Here is a 17565-nt window from a genome sequence, read left to right as displayed (position 1 = left end):
GCAGTATTCCACAGCGTGTGGACAACAATCTATTTATTCATCATTTATCTTATTTCAGCTTGTAATCTCGCTAAAATGAAACAAATGCTCTTGAAAAAAAAATATTAAAGCAGAATAGCAGATCAATCTGTAAGGGGTGTGAAGATTATTATATGAATGTTTGGAGTTGTCTCTGCCTTCGTACATGAAAACCCAGTTCATATGGAATAGGTAGAATTGGTGCAATAATTGAAGTCATAAATAAAACAGTTTTATGCAGGCATGGATGGTTCGTTCGGCACCAGCCCTCCCTTTATTGCCGGTTTTGCAACATATCCATAACCTGGAGTCACCAGGTGAAACACTGCTTCCCAGAGTCTCCGGGTCAGCTTTGTCATTCTTGTGGCAAGGGAGCTACGTTTAGACACCCCCACCCAATCCTCCCTTCCTACTCCCCGTCTAATTAATACTGTCTGCCTATGCACAACTAGCCCTGCCCCCCTCGTGTGGCCAGCCCTGCCCCCCTCGTGTGGCCAGCCCTGCCCCCCTCGTGTGGCCAGCCCTGCCCCCCTCGTGTGGTCAGCCCTGCCCCCCTCGTGTGGCCACTCCACCATAGGAGGGAGAGGAGTGTAAGAGTGTAGAGTACATCATTTTAAAGGGCCAGGGTGGATTATAATTTTCAATCCAGCCCTGGTTTTAGGTTAGGCAGAGCCGGAGCAAACAGGTCTCGCTGTGTTTTTTTCTATATAGCCTAAAGGTTGTATTGCTTTGCTGGATTTTCCATATACTTAAGTAGCATGTAGTGATTCCAATGCTGCATTTACAGAGAAGTAACTCGTTTATTCAACAATGTGCATTCCACCTCTTTAGTAGGCATTGTCGTCTCACTACAGTTTCTCAACATTTCAGAACAATTGATGGAGTTTCTGAAACTATCAATAAAATAAATAAAAATAAAAAACTACCAAGAAATCATGAAAAATTGTACGCTACCACAATGTTTACAGAAAATAACCATTAACTCATATTTTTTTTTATTTTACCAAAATGTATTTTTCCTCATACAGAACATCATTTTTGCTTCTCATTGAGCTTTACATCTGTAATTATCTGGAAGAATGATAACAGAAGTCAAATAATAATAATAACGCTCCAGGAATTATTTGAAATATATTGGCTTAGATCTAGCGTCACCGTATTTTTGCTAATTAGTGCCTCTTCATAACCTCGAAAACTACAGATCCACCTCCACGCATATGGCGATAGGCTGAATGCTTATTTAACTATTGGAAGCCTCTTAAAGACCCTAAAGAAGTGGTCCACAAGGGTTGGGGGGCCACTTGATCTAGATTAGAGTTCCTCAATGTCACTTCTCAAGTGTCCCCCACATGATGTGATCTCGGGATAGAAGTACAAGAAGATCAACCAATTCATTGCTGTGCCAATATTAGTCAGCAGCTCTTCCAGGAGAACGAAGACAAACCCTGCAGTGTTGAGAAATTGTAGTCTAGACAGAAAGACAATCCCTACTGGAGAGTGTGCATTGTTGAATGCACCCACCTGGGACCTTTTTGTCACAGGTAATGAATATGATGCATTTGTGATCATCGATATTACAGCTGATAGGGACTTCATCTCCATATGTGGAAACCCTTCAGGATTGACCCAGAGTCTCCAGGTTCAGCTTTGCTTCACCAGGTCCCCATGTCAGTTTCTTCTTTCTCTGGGTGGGAGAGTGACATGTGGTGATGCCTACTCCCATCCCATGTTATACCCACTCCCCACCCAGTTCTCTACTACTAAGGGCTCTCCGGGACTATCCCTGCCACTACATGAAGCCACTTCCCATGAAGAGGGAGAGCTCCAGGTACCTACTTTGGAAGTTCCCAGGAATGTTAATCTCCCATTGCTTGTCCAGGCAAAATGTTTCTATAGAGTTTTTTGATATACAATTTCAATTTTTTTTTTATAAAAAATACTTAATTCACTCAGACTGATATCCACCAATAACATACGCCGACATGGTACGTAAATGTTCCCTTACGGTATTTTCCATGATCCCTCAAAGGGACTGCACTGGAATCCTACAGTGTAGTAGGAAGTCACAACCTACTCCCTGGACTCTCATGTCCCAGCTGAGAGGCTGTTCCACTTATCTACTGCCCTCTCAGTAAATTAAAACTTAATTACATCATTACGGCTCTGACCTTGTAGTTTTAGATTACGACCTCTTGATAGGATGCTCCAGAGACAGGATTTATACACTATCTCGAGCGAAACGTTAATAATTCAGGAAGCAGCGACATGGCTACAGCGTTTGAATTATTAACAAGCACAGAAAGAGAGACCAGAGGCTAACACGCTGCTACACAGCGCTAATGAAACATTCACACGAACAGTGTGAGAGATTAAATATTTCACACAGCTTCTCAACTGTGTAATCTGCCAAAGTGTAATCCGGGAGGCATGCCGGCTCCCCAAACACATGTACAAAATGTTCACGTTTAATAAAAATAAAAAAAATAAAAAAGCAAGAGAGGAAGAAGTGGAACTGTTCATTTTAACAACTCTAAGTATTTTATTTGTTATTACCGCTATTTAGTGTTCCCTGAAAGGGACACTCCAGCCATCAGATGCGCTTTATTACATTCGATAGCTGCATGGTCACTTTAAAATGCTGCGTTGTCCCCCTTGCAAATGCATAGGGGGATTCTCCAGGGCAGGCTCGGTGAGCAGCGCAAGTAGGGGGACCTTCTTGCACATGTTTGGACTAAGCTCCCATTGATCTCAATAAAGGTTTGAGCCCCCCCCCAAGTGGTCTAGCAGGGAAAACCGCCTTTTGGCACGGTAACAACCTCAAAAATCATGGTTTTTCGTCTACAGATGGGAATCAGACTTTATTATACCTTTAAATCATCACTGGGGTTATTTCTTAGCTCCAGTTGTATTGATTCCTCAGCCCGGTTATGTGTTGCACGTACTATGGCCTGAAGCCATGAAACCAGGTCGCGTCCCGTTTGACAGCTGTATTAATTACTTTTTATCTTCTCTGTTTAGTACATATTGTTAGCAGTGTATATAGATATACAAAAGCATACCTTACTACAGATAGCTTCACTGGGAACATTTTTATAATTCCATGCTATATACGTGGAGGTTTATTCACAAAACAGGTGTTTTTTGTTGTTTTTTTTAACCACAAACTTCAAAGTAAATGTGATATATTTGCACCAATGGGAAGCAGTAGGAAGTTAAAGGGTATATTCCAGCCACCAGCTCAGCGTTACGTTAATTGGAATCCCACCTATGCATCTGTAATTGTTTCCCTGCCCCCAAGCTCCTTGGCTTTTAGGAAACACACGCTCTAACACACCATACATCAAGACACCCTTCTCTACCTTGCGCCACTAACTCTAGACTCACCCTGACACACCATAGCACAATACTGACACACACATACTCACGCTAACACCAGACTTTCATGCTATCTTTATACATTCAAGTGTGATACAGTACCACACTAATGTCACACCATATACACACACACACACACACACTCTTTTCCCTTCATCTGTGCAGCTCACACAGTTCTCCCACCTTATCCTTCCCTTTCCCTCTTGCCCCGTGCAGAGCTTGGTAGAGCTGCAGGTCTCAACACAGTCGACGCACCCACGTGTCCTAGCGTGACGACCACCACCATGCCTGGGAACTAAATGTGCTCCAGTTACCCGGAGCCTTCCCTTGCGGGACGCGGCCAGGACGCGGTCCCGCCGAGGTCAGTGGTAAACACCCCAATTTAAATGGAAAATGGGCGTGGATTTTGGTCTTAACCCGAAGAACCGGTGCGTCACCCAGCAATCCAAGCAAACCCGAAGAGTTCCCAGGTATGCCCACCATACTAATTTTTTTTTAATTGTTTACTAACAACATAAAATATTCCATTTGTTAAAATTGTTAAAAAACATCACATCAATAATAATATTACTATTATGCAGAGCACAAGGAGCAATATGTGCTTAATACTACATTTTAAGACAATACATTTGACATACATGACATACTAGGATTCCATTAGTCTTTAAAATACTTATCTGCCTGTGCACGGTGGGAATAGACCTTTGTGGGAATGCTGTCATTAGGCTGTTACCTCTCTATCAAATTATAATGAGATTTATGGAGTAGTAGGGTTGTCAAATTTCAACAGTCTAAATTGCCGTTGGACAGGTATTTTATCCAATATTCCAAAGAGGTATAGATTGTACTTTTCCAGATGGTTTGGGCCAGGATCCCTTTCTCCATATGACATTGGTATATTAATTGAGATTTTATCTTTATCCATGGGAATGGGTCTGAGGTTCTCCCGTTTCTGGCAATAACTATCTTTATTGCTGTCAATAAATGTAACAAAATCTTTTTGTAATATTAGGTAGATTTAAATGGAGTAATGGTTTTTCTGGGGTTAATTCCCAGTGGGCACCAAATTTGATTACCAATCTCTGTGACACCCTTTGCCATAATCTATTTATCGAGGTACAACCCCACCATATACGAAGGGCGTCTCCTCTCTCTGTTCCACATCTCCAACAATTAGGTAGGTTATTAGGGAGCATTTTTGCCAGTGATGAAGGTACCAAATACCACCTATTCATCAGTTTAAACTGGAGCTCATTCAGATTCAAACAATGTATATACCGTATTGGTTCGATTACAGGCCGCACCCGAATATAGGCCGCACTCTAAAAGTTAGGTGCTTTTTTTTTTTTTAAGAAAAACATTTCTTAGTAAAAACAAAAACAAAAAAAAACCCACAATGGAATAGATACGCTGCCACTCTGCCCACCCCCCGAGATATGCTGCCACTCTGCCCCCAAGATGTGCCCCCCCCTCCCGAGATATGCTGCCACCATGTGCATGCATGGGAGCACTTTCGTGCCACCGATTGGCTGCTTCAAGCAGCTAAAAGCGGTGTGGAAGTCAGACAGCAGAGGGGCAAGGTGTGCTGCAGCTTCTCCTTAACCTATGAATGACCATGGAAGGTACCATTGTATCTGAAGGATTGTGTGCAAACTGACTATGAGGATATAATAGTATGCTCTCTGGTTTTTGCACCAGCAAGGCATTCCCTTGGCTCAAGATTGTTAGACAGATTACCAAAAAGTGCTTGGAGGGAGTGCCCATTACACCTAAACAAGGGACGGCAGAAATTCCAACATTCTCTATTGGCTGAAGATAAGAACTGGTCTTTAAGATCTATCATCACCCAGTCCATACTGTGCTGTTTTGTTAAGAGGCTTTTAACTTTAACTGAAACTTACCTTGAATTATTTGTTTTATTTAGCAGGCAACTCCCCACCCGTCTGCCCAGCAGATAAGCAACTGGGACTAACGAACGAGGGGTTACAAATACTCGCTCCACATGCCACCGGTGACATGGAACTCAATGGAAGATGTATATTTAATACACCGGTAGCCGTATCGAAAGAAATTCTAAAGAATGAGTCAATGTACGCACTTAAAGCATTAAACAGTTACACTTCCCATTAGAGCCCAAATGTCAAAAAGCATGATGGGAAGGTCATTGGTAAAAGGTCATTTTCTTTGGTTTAAAGAAGAAACTTCTAGATAAATGAAAATCTAGACTGGTCTTCAATGGGATCCAGTCACCTTTACGGTATTTACAGTCAGTCTAGATTGTAAAAATGATGGATCATGATAGAAGAATTGCTGCCATAATCAATGTTGCATGCTCACAACCATAAACTTGGCATGTTCTGTGTTTCCACCTCAACCATTTATCTATTTTTTTTTTGGCAATTAACATTTGCAGGGAAGAATATATGGATTGGGTTAATAAAGAGATGGCGTCAGCTCTGCAGATGCTTTGTAAACCCCAATAAGGAGAAAGATTTCCAGTCCGCATTTTGCAACAGAGGAAGCCATTACTGGCAGGAAAACACTCCCACTGATATTAATGGGAGCACTTTCCGCACATGCAGGAAGGGGGCACATAAGACTACCATAGAACTCAAGTTCTATGGTACCGCCATACCCAGGAACATCCTCTACAGGTTGTGGGTGGTCCAGTGGAAATCGGTAGGCGGGGCTAGCCCCAAACACTAGCCCCGAAGAGGGGAAGTGGGCAGGGAGTGGGGCGCGCCTCAGCGCCGCTCCCGCAACCCCCGAGGAGAGAAGTGAAGCTTAACCCGGAGTCTCTGGGCAAAAAAAAAAAAAAAAAGGAGACATATAGCTATTATAAACATTAACATGCATATGATGGTTGGAGAATCCTTTTAAGCTCCTACCCTATGCACATAATGCATGTATAAAGATTAAAAAAGCATGCATATTTTATAAAATATTTGTTATATACTATAGGTGTACATATACAGAATATTAAAACTAGAAAAAATAATTGAAAATGCCAAAATTTAAAATTAGTTTAAGATACCTGCAGAATTAAAAAAAAAAATTCCCCATTATACGATATTTGACTTCTTACTGGAACGAGAGGACTAAAAGCTTAGCAGGTCATTCAGTTTTATGGAAACAAAGTGTTCCCTGAAAAAAACATGGATGATTTATTATACACACCCAAGGGATTAGTTCTGAGCAGGGCTTTAGCACTTAGCAGATATCTGCAACGCTGTGATTACTTTACAAAGTGAAAATGTTACAAAAGTTGTAGAACAGCATTTTACAGATTAAAAAAGTGCATAAAAATCCTGAAGTTTTGGGTCACTTGTATGTACACTTCTTGCACATGCTCAGTAGAACTTTCATTGAAGTCAATGTAGTAGTTTGTAGAATTTTCAGGAACGAGCATCTTCCCCACAGTTGGACCCAACATGTGGGCACAGGGCCAGCCCCAACACATAGGAAAGTTAGGGGGCTGTCTGGGGCCCTGAGCTGGTAGGGGCATCACCATACCCAACGCCGCTACTGTGAGGAAAATTGTGGCCACCGGAGCAGTGTTGCATTCCAAAAATGGTGTGTGTCCTGCCACGTTGGCAGGACCGCGCTCCAACTTCAGCGATACCGCTTTCACGCATCCCGCAAGGAGGGCTCTGGGTAGCCGGCGAGGTATGGGCATTACCATAAGCACTGCCAGACTGACAATGGCCAGGTGGCCTTGGTATTTTAAGGTGCCGGCCACCTGATGATGTCAGCGCGGCCGACAGCTGGATATGCACGGCCACAGTTTTTTTTCTGCATATGGCTAGGCATATCAGCTAGATGACGGCCAGTGGCCCACCAGAGTGGCCAGTCCAGGCTTAACCATAAAGTCCTTTGTTAATAAGCAAACACATGCAATAGGAGCATACCAGATAGATTCGTGGATGCAAGAAAAATAAATGGACCAAACATATATACGATGATGCGCACACACAGAATGACACGCTCTGCGGGTTTGTCCAGCACAATATCACAAACGTCACAAACCACCAGGAACAAAACCAGTAACACGACCTGTAGAGATGAATCACAATGTATAGGTATATACAAAAACAGGATGTACGACGCAGCAGCCGCTGACTGGCCAGTCCCACCTACGCGTTAATGCATTCCAGGAACATACAAAGTCATTTTCCTTTACTTTATAAACAGGTCTGGTCTGGACTGGGTATTCTGGTCGTGGCAAGTACATCTCCCAACATTTCAAAAAGAAAATTAAACAACTTCGATTTAGGGGGATGGGGACAAGGCTTTATTTCTATGTGATTATGGAACTTGTTGATCACTATTTATTTAAGACTGATGCATTTCTAGGCACGTTTTTACCGATTTCGATAAATTACTGTGACTTTTAATTCTGACCCTACGACACTCTCAAACCAAACGTTCTGAGCTTCTAGAAAAGTGGGGCATCAGGGGAGGTAAGTGGAGCGGGGGGGGGGATTGGTTGCCAAAAGACAGGCATTTGGGAGGTAAGCCCTGACACAGATCCCAAGGGGCAACCTAGAGAACTCCACAGATGGGTCGCAGGGGCTCTAGATGGGGCTTACTGAGATGGGCTACCTGGAGCTCCCCCTTTACTGGGGAGAGGGCACATGGATGAGGGGTTCACCACACACAGGGGCAGGGCTGGCAGACAGGCTGTAGTGGATGTGGAGAGGGAGGGAAGTGGGCAGGGAGTGGGGACAGCCAGACGCTCCTAGTAGGCATCAGGCCTGCTTCCACACATAAGCGATGTAACATACAGCAAGCATCTCTCTCCTTTGCAGGAGAGAGGACTCTGGACAGGAACCAGGAAGTGGGAGTTTGGCTTGCTGGGAGCTGGGACATGGAAGGAGGAATATGGTGATAAGAAAAAACAAAGAAAGTTGCTGCCAAAAAAAAAAAGTGCCTGCATTTTATGACAATATTACAGGCGATATTTTCTGTATAGATTTCCAGTGGCCCTTCATTGTTTAAGTGGCCCCAAGCAGCTGCCCGAGTCACTAAAACCGGCCCTGTAATTAAGTATATTGCTTACTTTGTTCATATGGTTTAGAATGAATGCTGCCTGCAGCAAATTATGTCACATCCATCCATTTTCATCCATTAGATGAGACCCCTATCAGCCCCGCATGCAGCTCAGCAAATTACCCCATAAGCAGCAAAGCCATTATATATGTCCTGTAAACCGAATACCCGACACGTGATACCGGACACAGAATATCATCCAGATATGGAAGAGATACACCCCTTAATAATATTTACCGAACCTGCAGTAGCATGAAGGGAAGGGCATTTATCCTTAAAAGCACCGCACATGGACAATATAAATGAATCACAACCCAGGAGTTTACGCAACACCCAATTGTGTGATGCCTGCCAGGCATAACCAGGAACATCCGGGATCCAGCCACGCGGGACCCTCCCTTTTCGTAATGTCCCGCCGACGTCGGCTGGGGGGTCCTGCTGACGTCACATGCAGAGCTAGCCCTACAATCAGAAAAACTTCCCCAACCCCAAAATCAGTGCGTCGGCCCGAGACTCCAGGTCTACCCATAGAGTTCTCAGAGGAAAATAGTAACACGTACGAGATGTTGGGGGGCTGATGTGCATTTTTTAAACCTCCTTTTCACCCATATAAGTATTTTAATACCGATGTTTGAGCTGCTTAATATTTATAGTGAGTTTTGACTTGAAGCGCCCTTTAAACATCAATCCGTATCGCAGCATGTCACATCACAAGCGCCCATCAACATTACATCCGAAAGTGTACTCAACATAGGGTTTTTTTTTTGTTTTTTTTAAGACAATCAGTCTATATGCATTTCTATTCTATATCACTGAAAAAAATTAAACTTTTCATTTAAAATACACCATATACCTATCTCCCAGGTTAGGATGCTGAAAAGCCCCCTTAGTATGCGGAAGCACACATGCTCAATAGACGCGAATGAGCTGCCTGCCGGGAAGTATGAGCGGAACCTCACCGTTCAAGAAGGTGCATGATGAAGGCAAGAGTTTTCGGTTCCACGATACCTTAAAATTTGTGTGGAAAAAATATCGTCTCAGTTTTAGTATTCGGGATAAAAACTTAAATGTACAAAAAAAATTTCAAAAATATAAAATGAAAAAAGGCTACAAATTCCAAGCTGGGTACAGTAAATTCATACAATTACTGAGAACATAACTTTTTTTCTTAAAGACAAGCTACTTTTTTTTTGGTAATAAAATGATATTCCATTCTTAATTGCAATTAATATTGGTAATACAACCTCAAAAAACACATTAACAACTTGTTTAAAACAGCGAAGGCAAATACACGCTACGGAAGTTTAATTAAACAGGTTTCAAATCAAAAGGTGTTTGATTTTGGGTGTGATTAGGAATATTGCCAAGTGAGAGCGTGATGAGTATATCTACCAGTAAAACGTGTTGGCTAAAGCTACAAGAGAAGAACTACAACCCTGCCTCACCCTCTATTTTCGTAAAGAACATTTGCATCTATTGTTTCTTTGGGGAAAATAACAAATATTTTATTTTACATGCCAAGGGGGAAAAAACTACAGTAACGCAAGTGTGCGTGAGAATCAGACGAGAAAGGAATGGATGTTGCAAGCAGCAAATGCAACTAAACTTAAAAGTTAGAGGAAAAAAGTAGTTATTTTCACAATTTTATCTTGAAAAAGCTTCCCATAGAGCATGAAATATGCTACATACATACAAAACAGCCAAAATTCTGCAAAGCAAAGAAAAAGCAAATGTTGTCCATTAGAATAACAAAAGTCATCCGAAAACCAGCACAAATAGGGTTAATGTTGTAAATGTAAATGTAGCTGGAAAGGGCTGATTTTTAATGGAATCTCTTGATAGGCGTACAGAGGCCCTTTATCACTCCCGTGTTCCAACGGCCCTTTATCACTCCCGTGTTCCAATGGCCCTTTATCACTCCCATCACTCCCGTATTCCGATGGCCCTTTATCACTCCCGTATTTCAATGGCCCTTTATCACTCCCGTATTCCAATGGCCCTTTATCACTCCCGTATTCCAATGGCCCTTTATCACTCCCATCACTCCCGTATTCCAACGGCCCTTTATCACTCCCGTGTTCCAATGGCCCTTTATCACTCCCATCACTCCCGTATTCCAATGGCCCTTTATCACTCCCATCACTCCCGTGTTCCCGAACCTTGACTCACATCGTGTATACTGGTATAGAGAAGACGGCCCTGGCCTTGTCTATGAGAAGGTTGATGGGGAATGAAGCAGAACGATTTGATAGTAGTGAAGGTGACGTGGGGAGTGTTACGTGGGCCGGACTGGAGAGGATGAGATGGCCCCAGCCCTTTAAGGCCTGTGGCTAGTCATTCTGCAACCGGCTCTGGGTCCGGTTCTCAAGCTCTAGGCTTTCTGCCGTAACTGGTGCAAAGAAAGGAACGTCGTTATCTGAAGGTGTATTAGCAGCGTGTGCCTAGTGTTTGCTCACTGATAACACGTAATCTGGATAACCCAAATAAAAACTTACCAGATACATTACATAATATATTTAATTTAATTTGCTCCTGGACCCATCCAGGGGTTCCTTCTTAGAACCTAAACTTCTCCGTCTTTCTTTCCTCTGGATGTCTAGGAAATGGCTTTATGCATTAACGTGAGTGAATAAAACATTCCTCTGAATATCTTACTTAGTTACATAAATCACGATCAATAGGTCAGTCATATAAAAGGTCTTGGTAAATACCTGTGCCCTATGCCTCAACTTAAAGCAAAAGTGCTCCTTTTTGGTCACTTGAAATTTTGGTAAATATGTACAGCATTAGCGACTGATTAAGGACTAGATGGGTTGCATGGTTCTGCAGTCAAATTGTACGTTTCCATGTAAGAAGTGAATATTAATCTACAAGCTTGATTTCACACCTAAAAAAGTATCTCAAAACTGCAGTGGCAATTACAAGCCACGTTACTTTCACCCCCACACGGAACTGCTAACCTTTCACAGAAAAAAAGTCACTCTCTGTGGTTGCAAAATTCAGTAGTTTCAGTTCAATGAGATAAAATGACTCGACGCGTTTGTACACGCCGGCCCCTGCCTCTAAAACAGATCTTATGAAGAAACAAGGAAGAAAAAAAAAAGCGCTGGACAAATCCTACATAGGACACAGAGTTTCTGTATCCGAGTATGGATCATACCATTCTAGAACAGAGAGGTTAAGTCATAGTTAATAAATGTTCTTTGCTGTAAATACATTTATTAATGTTCGTCCTTAAAAACGTGATTTTTTTTAATCAAAAGGTACAAGCTAAAGAGTACATTGCTACAGACTTCATACCTCATCACGGGGTACATTTTAGCTTGTAGGGCAACAGTAACCTCTGATGAAAATAAAATAAAAATTAGATTTTAAGACTCATCTGAGCCATTATATTGACTATATTCTATAGGCCCCTTAGCTAATGTATGGTAGGATTCTGCTTGCTAAGTCGCATGCACTCACCACCAGCCAGCTTCAATGTAAGAGTTCCAGGAGGTCTAATGAGACACCTTGCACATGCGCAGAAATTACCATTGGAGAGTTTTCTGCCTCAAACTGCTTCAAGTAGACAACAGTGGCATGAGAAGCGAGAGAAGAACCCCACTATGCATTTAAAAGGCCATCACAGCTATCATATAGATTAAAGTTTATAGAATGGAATTGGAATGTCTTTGACAGAACAGAGAATTGCGTCCATAAGTTACGACACAGCAGTAAGGAATTTACCATCTCACGTAACTTCACCTATACATTAACTAGCAATGTATAGATGATTCTTTTGTCCAATATTGCTTAAGACCTTTAAAGAATAGAACAGTTTTTGTTTTTATACCACTAAATTTCTTCTAAAGTTACATAAGGCAACCGAATAATAAAGAGCTTCCCAAATTCCAGGGTCTTACAGTACCCTCCATAAGCCGTTACAAGTTCTGCTACAAATGTAAGATCCAGAGTCTTTATCAGGTTTTTCTTCCTCATTCCTTCTGTCTATCCTTTCTACATTTTTTTTTAACCCCTTAAGGACAATGGGCGGTCCCAAAACCCATTGAAAACAATGCATTTTGAGCCCATACATGTACGGGCTTTGTCATTACATTAAAAGGTATACAATGTACAAAATACACATTCGGAATTTTGTTTATGTCACTTAAACACGCATACTGTTGAAAAGTTTGAGCCGTTAGAAATGTCCTTGTTTTTGAAAGAAGAGCAAAGTTTGTCCATTAGAATAACAAAATGCAACAGAAAACCAGCGCAGACGGGGTTATTGTTGTAAATGACTATTGTAGCTGGAAATGGCTTATTTTTAATGGAGTCTTTTCATAGGCGTACAGAGGCCCTTTATCACTCCCATCACTCCCGTATTCCAATGGCCCTTTATCACTCCCATCACTCCCGTATTCCAATGGCCCTTTATCACTCCCATGTTCCAATGGCACGTTGTGTTCAGTAAAGTTTAAAAGGCTAATTGATCATAAGAAACCCTTTTGTAATTATTTTACAGCTAGAAATGACGTTTGATTGGTAGTGTGTATGCGAATAATGTATACAATAAAGATACCTAGCTGCATTTGATGACCTGTTATCAGGGTCTGTGTGATTATTCCTCCCCAGTATCTTTACCCTTTTGTTAAGTTTCTGAATGCTGTTGATTTGTTCAGACAGCCTTTGTTACGGCGGGGGAAGGAGGTAGGGAAATTGAACCTAAGTACATAGATAATGATGACAGAATTGAACCAACTTGCCAACTATGTCAATAACAGGCTTCCTTTAATTCATTTTCTATGTTGGCCTGCACCACCTCCACTCGAAGTCTATTCCAGGTATCCACTACCCTTTCTTAAAAGTAGTATTTCCTTTACCCCTGAGTCTTAAATCATTTCCCTTATGTCACGTTTCATCTTGGTCTAAATTGAATCACTTTTTATTTTATCTTTTAGGGTTTTCAGGACTCTCCATTATTAAGTATGCTCGATTTTAGTGGCCCTTTTTTGAATTCTTGTCTTTTGCGACTTTATGTCAAAAGAAACTCAGCTTCCACAAGGCCAACTAAAAAATAGATTTAAAAATAATGTGGTTATACTAAAACTGGTGACGCAATCATCACCCATTTAAAAAGGTCACCCTCCACCCCTAGTGCCTTATATGTTATTGTACATTATGTTAGCGGGGAGTTTGTAAGCGGTTAGCATAGGCAGGTGTGTACGACTTATTTCTCACACACCTTGGCACACAAAGGGTTTAACGCGTGCCCGCTTCTCACGCGCGGCGTGGTCACGGCAGCTTTATTACCAGGTGCAACTGATGGCTTATGGGTGTATGAATGGGCGTGCGTTTATTCTATAGCATTACATTTCAGCAGTTGGCATGGGTTTATTCCATAGGCTTGGGATTCCACAATGAACACGTTTGCACTTATAGGGTCGGTGCCACTGGGGCTTAATACCTTCACTGACCTCCCCAACCAGGCCGTAGCATCAGGGCCCAGATCACCCTATTTGCCCCATAGGAAGCCCTGCCGAGGCCTGCTTTATATACTATAGGTTTTTTTATTATTTATTTTTTCACTTTTTTTTCCTCTCTCATCTCTATATCTCCCAAGTGGCTCTGTTTGAAAAGAAAGTCTCATTTTGGAAGGTAAATCTGTCTGGGTCTCTTTGCTCTCCTAATGTCCCTTCTTATCACAGAAGCTCAGAATATTTTGTGGATATCTATTGTTTTTCATGTCTCAGTGTTTTTGTTTTTTACGGCCTGATCTCCCCAACCTATCCTACGCTATGGTGGCTGGACTAGGAGATCCGCGTCCCCTTCAGACACGGATCGTTGGGATACGACACCATATCCATACCTGGATATACCTGAAGCGCTGCTTCTGTGGGTCGCCACCCAGAAAATCTAGGTCGCTGGAGTGGCGCCCTACTCCCTGCCCATTTCCCAATTAAACAACTGTGTGTCCTGAGACCTCAGCGGGACCTCTCGCCTGCATCCCGTCAGGGAGGGCTTCAGGTAGCCAGAGCCATAAAGTTCCCCGGTAGGCCTATATCCCTGCAATCCATATCTTAAGGGGATAGCTCGCCTTTTAATGCAGGAAAGACACTGATCGCGAGGGGGCACGGAGGGTAAATATACATACATACATACATATATATATATATTAAATCCAAGATATAATTATATAGCTTAATTGCTCTGCCGGTGCCTGGTACCTGCAGCAGTGATGAATATAAATTCCAAAAGTAGTTGCCGGCACTCGTGGGACTTGGTTTTAAATAATTTCACGAAACTCTGTGTTACAAGTCAACGTTTCAGTCTTTTTATTTTTAGACTTTCATCAGGACATTTAAAACCAAGTCCCACGAGTGCCGGCAACTGCTTTTGGAATAATAAATTATATATATATATATATATATATATATATATATATCACTCAACCAATCGCTTCACTGCTCAACTAAGTGGGATCTTTGATATTACAGCGAGATAGATCCGTTCACTGTAGTAAATTCATGATTCGTATGAAACAGAAGAACTTATCCAGGGCTGGTCCCGGAACAGTTTGTTTTCGGTTTCAGATAGCATTACATTGTACACAATTTCATTTATAAACCTGTTTCCTGTACTTATTTTTTTTTTTTTTTTTTTATTTTAGGGCAGTAGAACCCTCCGATACCCTCATACTCAGCAAACATTCTGAGCTCCTAGAAAAGAGGAACGAGACACACAGGGATTTTGGTCCCAATAGGGTAATCTACCCGTATCAAAGCGATCCAGGTTCCTACAAGCACTTCGGACCAGTCCCACTAGGAAGAAGAATGCCACTGCCGAGTACCCCCATGTGTCATTCACCCCAAATCCTACATCCAATTGAGTAATAGGGTGTTTATGTCCAATGTTCCTAAATAAATCGCACTCTAAATATTGTTTGCCCACTGACCAGCGATACATAAATACCCAAACTTCACATGAAATAAAGGAGTAACATGTTACACAGAAAACACACAACACTTGGGCTCAGCCCATAAGTGATAAGCTGTAAGCGCATGACACGGTAAAGAAGACACAAAACGTTAAAGGTTACGGTGACAGATATATCCTGCTTAGTCTGTTTCTTGTTGAAAAAAGAAGTTCATCCATTAGCAGTTGTAAAAGGCTTTATCGAAGTGATCTCCTATCACGCTGTTGCAAAAACAAGAGGCTAGAATTTTTGGATAAAACAGATTTTCGCAGGGTCATTTGGAATTAAGAAAACTGGCTGCCTGTGCTGAAGGTTTAACTACGACTCCCACAACACACAGCCAAAGATCTATAGTACATTAGCGACAAGGTCATAGGTCAGGGGTAGAGAATGTGAAGGCAGATCAGACCCATTCGGGCCCCGTCTAGTCTGCCTGTTCCTCCTCCTGTTAACACTTAGATTTTAATCAGTTGTTGATCTCGTCTTAGACTCAGAGGCCGTATGCTTATCCCAAACATGTTTAAATTCCCGCACTGTTTTGGCCTCTACCACTTCAGCTGGGAGGCTGTTCCACCCTCTCATAGGAGCTGGAATTAAAGTCTGGCTGCATGTGTTGGAAGTTCAGGGGCACACCCCAGGCACATTTGGAGGTTTATAAACCGACAGGTAAAAATACAAAAAAAAACAAAAAAAAAACAACAATATGATGTATTTTAATAACACAGGAAGGATGAAAATGTGATGGAGTCTATTCCAGCCAGCCAGCCAGCCAGCCAGCAAGCTGAAGGCTAGCATGTAACACGTTGGGCTCTCACCTGTTTTAAAGTCTGCCAGCCCCTGCCGCTCCCAGTCCTCTGCTCGTATGTCTCACAGAAATCAAATTAGACCAAATCCTCTCCCATGTTCCAAGATACAATCTTTGAAGGCTCTGTTTAACCGCCAGACCCTCTCACTCCATCTTCGCAAATGGCTTCTCCCCTTCCTTGCTTTGTCACACACTTGACAAACAAGTTTGTCAACTTTCTGTTGCCGGGTATTCACCTGGTGCACAGAGGCGATCACACACTCGTATACACACCACTCGCCTCCCAGCACCGGTGAGAAATGAACACTGAGTTGGATAGTCTGAGGTCTTTAGGGAGGGCCTGGCTCGGGGTCATGTGACCTCAGGTAAGGGGAAAGCCCATTACCTTTGGGCTAAGGGTCTGCTACAATCCACCCTCCTCCATCACCATTCCCAATGGCTGGAGACGGCTCGCCTTCTGTCTGCGATTTGAATGGGTTCAGGTTACAAACGTGCTCAGTCAAATAAAACAGAAACAAATAGCCGTAGGCAAATCGTCCACCTTAAACGTAACTGCACAAGGGCTTCCTTCCCAGCAGGAGTCCAACAGCGTTAAAAGCATTTCATTCCGTCTACTAGCGTAGCGCCAGCAGATGCCGTAGCGCTGTTACTGTATGGGACAGTGAAAATATTTAACAAGGACCATTTAATCACATGGACGCACATTAAGACATACTGGCACAGAAGTAGAAGAGGGCTCTGATCTTGTGAGCTTACAATCTATGTTCAAGCATATAAAGATGGCAATTGGACGCTAAGCTTTATAAAAAAAAATTAAGTAACTTTTATTTCTGTTATAGAAGTTCATTTATTTGTCAATAAGAAAAGAATACATTAAATATTTATACATATTTCGCTGTACACATTATTGGGACTTTTAGGGCTTTAGAACCCTGCGATACCTTCATACCCAGCAAACGTTCTGAGCTTCTAGAAATATGGGGGGGGTCAAGGCAGGAATGTGGGACAGGGGTCCAAAACAGGGCAGTTGAGGGGCATTCTTTACAAGGCTACGCGTTCATAAAATCAGGGACCAAAGACAAATTATATCATGGCGCTGGTCAGTGATGTATTCATGTTGCCCTAGGCCTTGTCTAGGGAAGTGCCCCCAGCCGCCATGCTTACTGCTGAGAATCGGGGCAGGATGTCATATCGCTAAGGATGCACGCTGTCCCCACCAGGTAGTGCATGCTCCTGGAGCACAGTCCTCCATGCTGTAAATAGGCATAGATAGCCAATCAAATATCTTATACATGGTGGCACTCCAAACTCACTTTAATCGCTCCCTTAACCCTTAGAGTGTCACCTACTTCCATCAAAT

The 17565-nt window shown here is 42.4% G+C and overlaps 1 protein-coding gene across 1 annotated transcript in view; it reads right to left on the bottom strand.

Moving 5' to 3' along the window:
- Positions 1–16516, bottom strand: part of ATP8B1 (ATPase phospholipid transporting 8B1) — a 40549-nt gene extending 24033 nt beyond the window's left edge. Inside the window, exon 1 of the mRNA XM_053448184.1 lies at positions 16216–16516. The gene's annotated coding sequence lies outside the window, so the exon portion shown is untranslated. The remainder of the gene's footprint in view (positions 1–16215) is intronic.
- Positions 16517–17565: the final 1049 nt, after the last annotated feature.

This window comes from Spea bombifrons, chromosome 1 (assembly GCF_027358695.1).
Source record: "Spea bombifrons isolate aSpeBom1 chromosome 1, aSpeBom1.2.pri, whole genome shotgun sequence".
Classification (NCBI taxonomy): Eukaryota; Metazoa; Chordata; class Amphibia; order Anura; family Pelobatidae; genus Spea; species Spea bombifrons.
The sequence above is the reverse complement of the archived record's forward strand: the minus strand, read 5'-3'. Positions and strand labels throughout refer to the sequence as shown.